Below are 6,740 nucleotides of genomic sequence, written 5' to 3'. Positions count from 1 at the left end.
ATAGAGTAGCATGGAGAGCTGCATCAAACCAGTCTCAGGACTGAAGACCACGACAACAACAACCCATTGCAGCCATCACAGTAACCAAATGTATAAAACTTTTGTATGAGCTGACAGAATAAATGATAAACGACATGTATAATGACTTAAATCTGTAGTTCAGAACAAATAAGACCAGAAATAAATAATTTCACAAAAGGTCGTTAAAAAAATGGAAACATTGTATGTGTTTAAAAAAAGCAATTTGATACTCTGTTATTATAAAACACACTCATATACAGTGATGTAGCAATCTGAAGAGCTGAATTTTCAGTGAAAACATTTATGTTAATGTTATGCCATTATAGTCACTTTTATTTGGGGTGTCAGGAACACCCTATGCAACTAACAACTTTATGAAAATATGCACAACCACATAATGATTCATAGTAAAACACTTCAGTGCATGGAGTGACCAGTTCAATCTCCTAACCTAAATCCAATAGCGCATATTTGTACTGCTCTCAGGGGGAATTTTTCTTTAGAAACTTGTTTCATTTCCTTATCCTCGCTTTTCAAGTTTAAGTCTATATTTCCCAGAATAGACTACCTTTCTTGGCAAACAGTACACATTTTAACAGTAACAGTATGTAACGTCCCCACAGAAAATACCCTCTACCACGCACCAATTAATCATTGTCGATCAAACCATCCACATTCATTCACTTTGGAAAAGTATCTGATCTGATTTTCTCGTAACATATGCGGCGACAGCTCGACGACGCCAAAGTATTTTCTAGTGCTTTTATTCTTTGAAATAACAGAGATGCATATATGCATTCTCCATGGTTGTTAGAGGGTAACTAGGACAGCTTCTGGAGTATCTGTTGAGGGATTGACGTGTTTCTGAGAGATACATATTCTGCTTTTCTTCTCGCTAAAGCGAGCCAATTAACATTTGTGCCGCTAGCGGTTTGTTTGAAGAGAAAGAGACTGTAAAAGGAAAATAATTAAGACATGGAATCACTGGAGATCTGGACATGTAATGGAAATGGATTTAATACACAATTTCCTTCATAAATAAGCTTTGTGACTTTTTGTTCTGGAGTGAATAAACGAATGAGTTTTTTCTGAATCATTTGATGATCACGTTGGCCCTGTAATTAGTGGGGAAGTTTCAGCTGTGTCGAAGAGAGCCTGCAATCACTGAGTCTGTGTTAAATCGTCCAAAAAGGCTTCGTACACATCTGGAATTTGCAATCTTTCGTAAAAGGAACAAATTGTCCACACGATTGATTCTCCTGACTGAATACAGTGTTTAACAGTAATAATAAATGTAAAGATCTCTTACAACAAGCCAGCCGCTGATTACCAAGACGAAGGACTCCACCAAAGATCCTATTTGGCTGATTTCACGTAATGAAATATTATATTAAAAACTGTACATAGATAAAGGAAAGAAAGAGAGAGAGCGAATGAAAATAGGGGTAATACTAATAATCCTCCATTAGTCTAACTTTTCGCCTGTCTTATCACGGATCAGCCAACAAATGGGAGGCCCTTACTTTACTGTATAGATTTATGTGTAATAATAATAATAATAATAATAATAACAATAATTTTACTGTCGTTCAGCTGATTACAGCAATAGACAAAGTCAAGAGCATATATTTCTACATAAACTACTATATCGAAGTGAATTGGTGTGGAGGTGAAGGGATCTTAAAGGCAACAGATACACGTCTATACAGACAAGACATTACACAAAGTTAGCGGCTAGCTGCATTCATCATCTATTCTTAGATGAAGAGACGACAACTTATTATCCTTACATTTAAAAAAAATGTTAAAAGTAATAACCCTGTTTTAAAGCTACAGCAGTTCAGATATATTCTCAAAACATTATCCACCTTAATTTTCTCATTAGTAGGCCTGTTGATGCTTAAAGACATTCATTTAATTTTATAATATTAGTATAATTTCAAACTCTGTGTATATTGTTTACTCTGTGCTTGTTGTGAATTCTGTGCTCCACACTTTTTTCCTCATTTTGCATGTTTGCAAATTGTTAAACACAAATATAATAAAACAGTGGACAAAGATTATTGACCTTTTTTTGTCAGAGACATTTATAAAATTTATGACAGTTAATAAAGGATATTGCAAAACGTGTGATAAAACATCTTGTGTCAGAAATTACACTTGCTACATAGAACATGATGTAGTCAGACCAGTTTCATTACAAGATAAAGTGTGCTACTTTATTTACAATTTTTTTAAAGAATAATTCCATTGACTAAAGTTTTACCTATAAATCTAAACTGATAAATGTGTGGGATGATTTAAAGTACAAAATAAACAGTGCTTCTTTGAATAATTGTGAACTGCATGATGTACTTCTAAGCAGCATGATTCTTGATACCTTTTCAGAAGAACATTTTCCATTTAAATTCAATTAGATGCTTTTGTTTAAAACAGTTGATAATCTGACAATACAGCCAAGTAATTACAAAAGTGCTTTATCAAGTAAAGAAAAAGAAATGTACATTTTAAGAGATTTGAGACCACAAAAGAAATATTCAACATACTTCATGCAGAAGAAAAAAGAGAAAAATCTTCAATTACTGCAAAAAACCTAATTATGTGGTCTGTGTCAAAAGTGTATAGCAGATGGAAGGTCAGCAAAATCACAGGTAAGCTACAATTCTCAAGTTGGCAAATGTTTCAGAAAAGATATCGTCTGTCAAGTTGTTTGCTGTGACAGTTGAGATGTATTCTGACTGCAGTAAAAAAAGCTGGTATGTGGATTATGAAGCAATAAGCCACATTACCAATGTTAAAAGGAACTTCAAGACATTTAAACGATTTTTGTCATCACGTACTCTTATGACAGCATATGGATGTACTGTTAAAGCCAGTCGTAGGATAAAAATGGAAACTGGAAGAAACTGACATTGGGAGATGTAAGGTATGTACAAAAAGTTCAAATGAATTTTTGTTGTTGCTGTTGCTCCACAGGGTAAATATCCGATGCTCCACAGGATACATATCCATACTGCAAATTTATATCATCAGAAGAAAATAGTGTGTTGCCATTGATTGCATTTGTTCATCAGAGACAAGGATATCATCAGAAGCGCTTCAGGGAAATGTGATGAGGTTATTTTTATTCTCTAGAGACGTAAATGACCTGATGGACAGGCTGAGCAGCAGTCTGTGTCTGTTTGCTTGTGGCACTGTGGTATGCAGGAAAGTGTCATCATTGACTGTAGGATACAAAATGACTTAGACAAAATTTGTAGTTGGTGTGATGAATGGTAGATTGCTCTAAATGTAGAAAAAATTGAAGTTCATGCAGATTAGTAGGAAAAATAATCCTATAATGTTCAAATACAGCACCAGTAGTCTGCTTCTAGGCACAGTCAAATTGATTAAATATCTAGGCCATATTAAAAAGTGATATGAAATGAAACGAGCATGTAAGGATGGTGGTAGGAAAAATGAATGGTTGACTTTGGTTTATTGTGAGAATTTTAGGAAAGTGTGGTTTTTATGTAATGGAAAGCATGTGTAGAACTCTTCTGGGGCTCACTGGTGAGTACTGCTTGAGTGTATGTGATTCTAATTAGGTGAGATTAAAGGAAGAAACAATTCAGAGATAGGCTGCTAGATCTTTTACCGGTAGGTTTGATCAAAATGCTAGTACTATACATGGAGTCTTCACAACCTCAAATAGGAATTCCTGGAGGGAAGATAATGTTCTTTCCGCAAGACACTATTGAGAAAATGTACGCTGCCACTAATGTACATTTTGCATAGGTAGCATGAAGGTAAGAGAAATTAGGGGTTGTATGGAGGCATAAAGACAGTCATTTTTCCATTGCTTTCTTTGTAAGTGGAACAGGAAAAGGAATGACTAGTAGTGTGTAGAATTACTGGCCAGATTTTCATAGTCATTCCTCGGTAGCACAAACTTCTGGTCATGTTGAAGCTGAAAGTCTAAATGAGTGTAGGATGGTGATCACTCAAGTATAGAACACCATAATTTGAATTGTACTAACACACATATTTATTCCTTGCAAATTTCAACTATCAGTGATGATGATTAGTGTATCTACTACAAGAAATTATCAGTGCATACAACTAGATCAGCACCCACATTTATCTATCAACATTTCAGTGGTGAATTTCATTATTCTATACTTGGCACAAAACACAGTTTACATTTACACAAAAAAATCACAGTTCACACGTAGTATTATCCTCTAGTAATTTATGAGAGAGAAATACACTGTGGTACTTCAGTTAAGTCAGTCTATAATGATAATCACCATTTCCAACAATAGCTTTGTTCCAATGACATCACACACCTTCTTTTCAGTTACAACACAGTTAAATTAAAATGTTCATTCACCTGAACGCAGAAATCACTCAGAAGTTTATTCAGAATAAATGTTACTGATTTTCACAGATGTTGGCACACATATTTTCACATAAACAACCTGCATGGTAATGGCATTAGTCAATACTGGGATAGCACTTGATATATGTCTTACTTGTGAGCTTTTAAACTGTAAAAGCCAATTTTGGTTGTTGTCTGACTACTTAAAGATGGGCATAAGAATAAATTCTTATCTTATAAACTACATTATGCATTAAAAATCAGATTTTATTGATTTTAGCGTACAGAAAATGTTGCTGGTTAGAAATTTACCAGGTGTACCAGTATGAAATGAGCGTTAAGATACAAATGTGTCGATAGGAAATATTTGTTGCGAACAAGCCTTAATTTTTTTTCTTTGATTGGTATGATACCTGTCAAAGATATTTAGTATACATCAAGTCATGGAACAAACAACATCATATGTTTTCATCGTGTTAACAATGTCGAATTTTGTACCAGAAAGTGATGATTTGCAGAAAGCATTAATTTTTTTGTTTTCATTTAAAAAAATGTGCTGCAGCGCCGCATCAAATGCTTGTTGAGGCATATGGTGATCATGCTCTATCAGAAGCAACATGCAAAAGATGGTTTCAACGGTTCAGAAATAATGCTTTTAATGTAAGAAAGACGCCGAATTGCAAACAATATTGGATGAAGATGATACTTTGAGTCAGAAGCAAATGGCAGCAATGCTAAATCCTGCACAACAAACAATTTCTGACCGTTTGAAAGCCCAAAATTGTGGAAAATGTGTTCCACATTAATCAAATGAAACACATATGGAAAACCCGAAAAACCATTTGTCAAATTTTGCTTCAAAAAAAAAAAAGAAAATCAATTTTGCATCGAATTGTTACTGGCAACGAAAAATTGATTTGTTTTAAGAATCCTAAACGGGAAAAATTATGGGTTCATCTGGGACAACCATCAACATCGACTGCAAAACCAGATCGATTGGGCAAGAACACAATGCTCTGTGTTTGGTGGGATCAGAAAGGTGTGGTGTATCATGAGCTTCTAAAACCTGGCGAAACTGTGAATACCAGAATGGGCCAGAAGACATGGCAAAGTAATTTTTTTACACGACAATGCACCTGCACACAAAGCAAAACTGGTTCAGGATACAATCAAAACACTTGGCTGGGAGCTGCTGCCCCACCCGCCGTATTCACCAGACTTGGCCCCTTCTGACTACCATTTCTGTTCGTCAATGGGACACGCATTGGCTGAGGAACACTTCGATTCCTACAAAGAAGTCGAAAATTGGGTGTCTGATTGGTTTGCTTCAAAAGACGAACATTTCTATTGGCGTGGTGTCCAAAAATTGCCAGAAAGGTCGTCAAAATGCATAGAAAACAATGGTCAGTACTTTGAATAAAATGTTTTTACTTTTCAATTCAAAATTAGTGTTTCATTTTCACAAAAAAACGCTCATTTCATACTGGTACACCTGATAGAAAGATCTATGAACTCTGTTATTCTTCCACCGTGTTGATCCCCTTGTTTTCATGTATGATCACCATGTTCCACATTAGGATAAATTACATTAAATTGTTAATTAATGAGTTAATTAAAGTAACAAAAGCATGCAGTCAAAGACTGGATTCTAACAATGGTTAAGACAAAATCTCCATTGAAAAATGGTAATAGTTTGGAACTTTGATGTTAATTATTCTGTACATTAATTTCGGATGATTCAAAGTACTTTACAGGAAAATGGGACTGCCAGACTTTTTGTTGGTGTAGGTCCCTTTTCTCAAAAAAAATGGCTCTGAGCACTATGGGACTCAACATCTTAGGTCATAAGGCCCCTAGAACTTAGAACTACTTAAACCTAACTAACCTAAGGACATCACACACACCCATGCCCGAGGAAGGATTCGAACCTGCGACCGTAGCAGTCCCGCGGTTCCGGACTGCAGTGCCAGAACCGCACGGCCACCACGGCCGGCCCCTTTTCTCAAATATACTAATTAGTTCATAGGGTTTTGCATGCCACAGACTGTAGTATGAACATCAATTAATTACAGTTTCAAATCAGAGTGCCCCAATGAAAACTAATTACAACAATATAAACAGAACAACCAAAACAATATCCTCAACAATAAATTCAAGTGAATCAACTCTAAATATGATCTTGAGATTTTCATGTAAGTTTTACATGCCAGTAGATAAATGTATGAAAAGAAAGATGCAACAAAAACCAGGAAAAATTTATTCATGGGAGCGGGAAAAATATCACACAACCCCTCTCGGGTTATTTGGACATATGTTGACAAATAGCTGACTATATAATCCACTGTCAAGACAGTTAGTT

This window comes from Schistocerca nitens, chromosome 2 (assembly GCF_023898315.1).
Source record: "Schistocerca nitens isolate TAMUIC-IGC-003100 chromosome 2, iqSchNite1.1, whole genome shotgun sequence".
In the NCBI taxonomy this organism is placed as follows: domain Eukaryota; kingdom Metazoa; phylum Arthropoda; class Insecta; order Orthoptera; family Acrididae; genus Schistocerca; species Schistocerca nitens.
Note: the sequence above shows the minus strand (reverse complement) of the source record.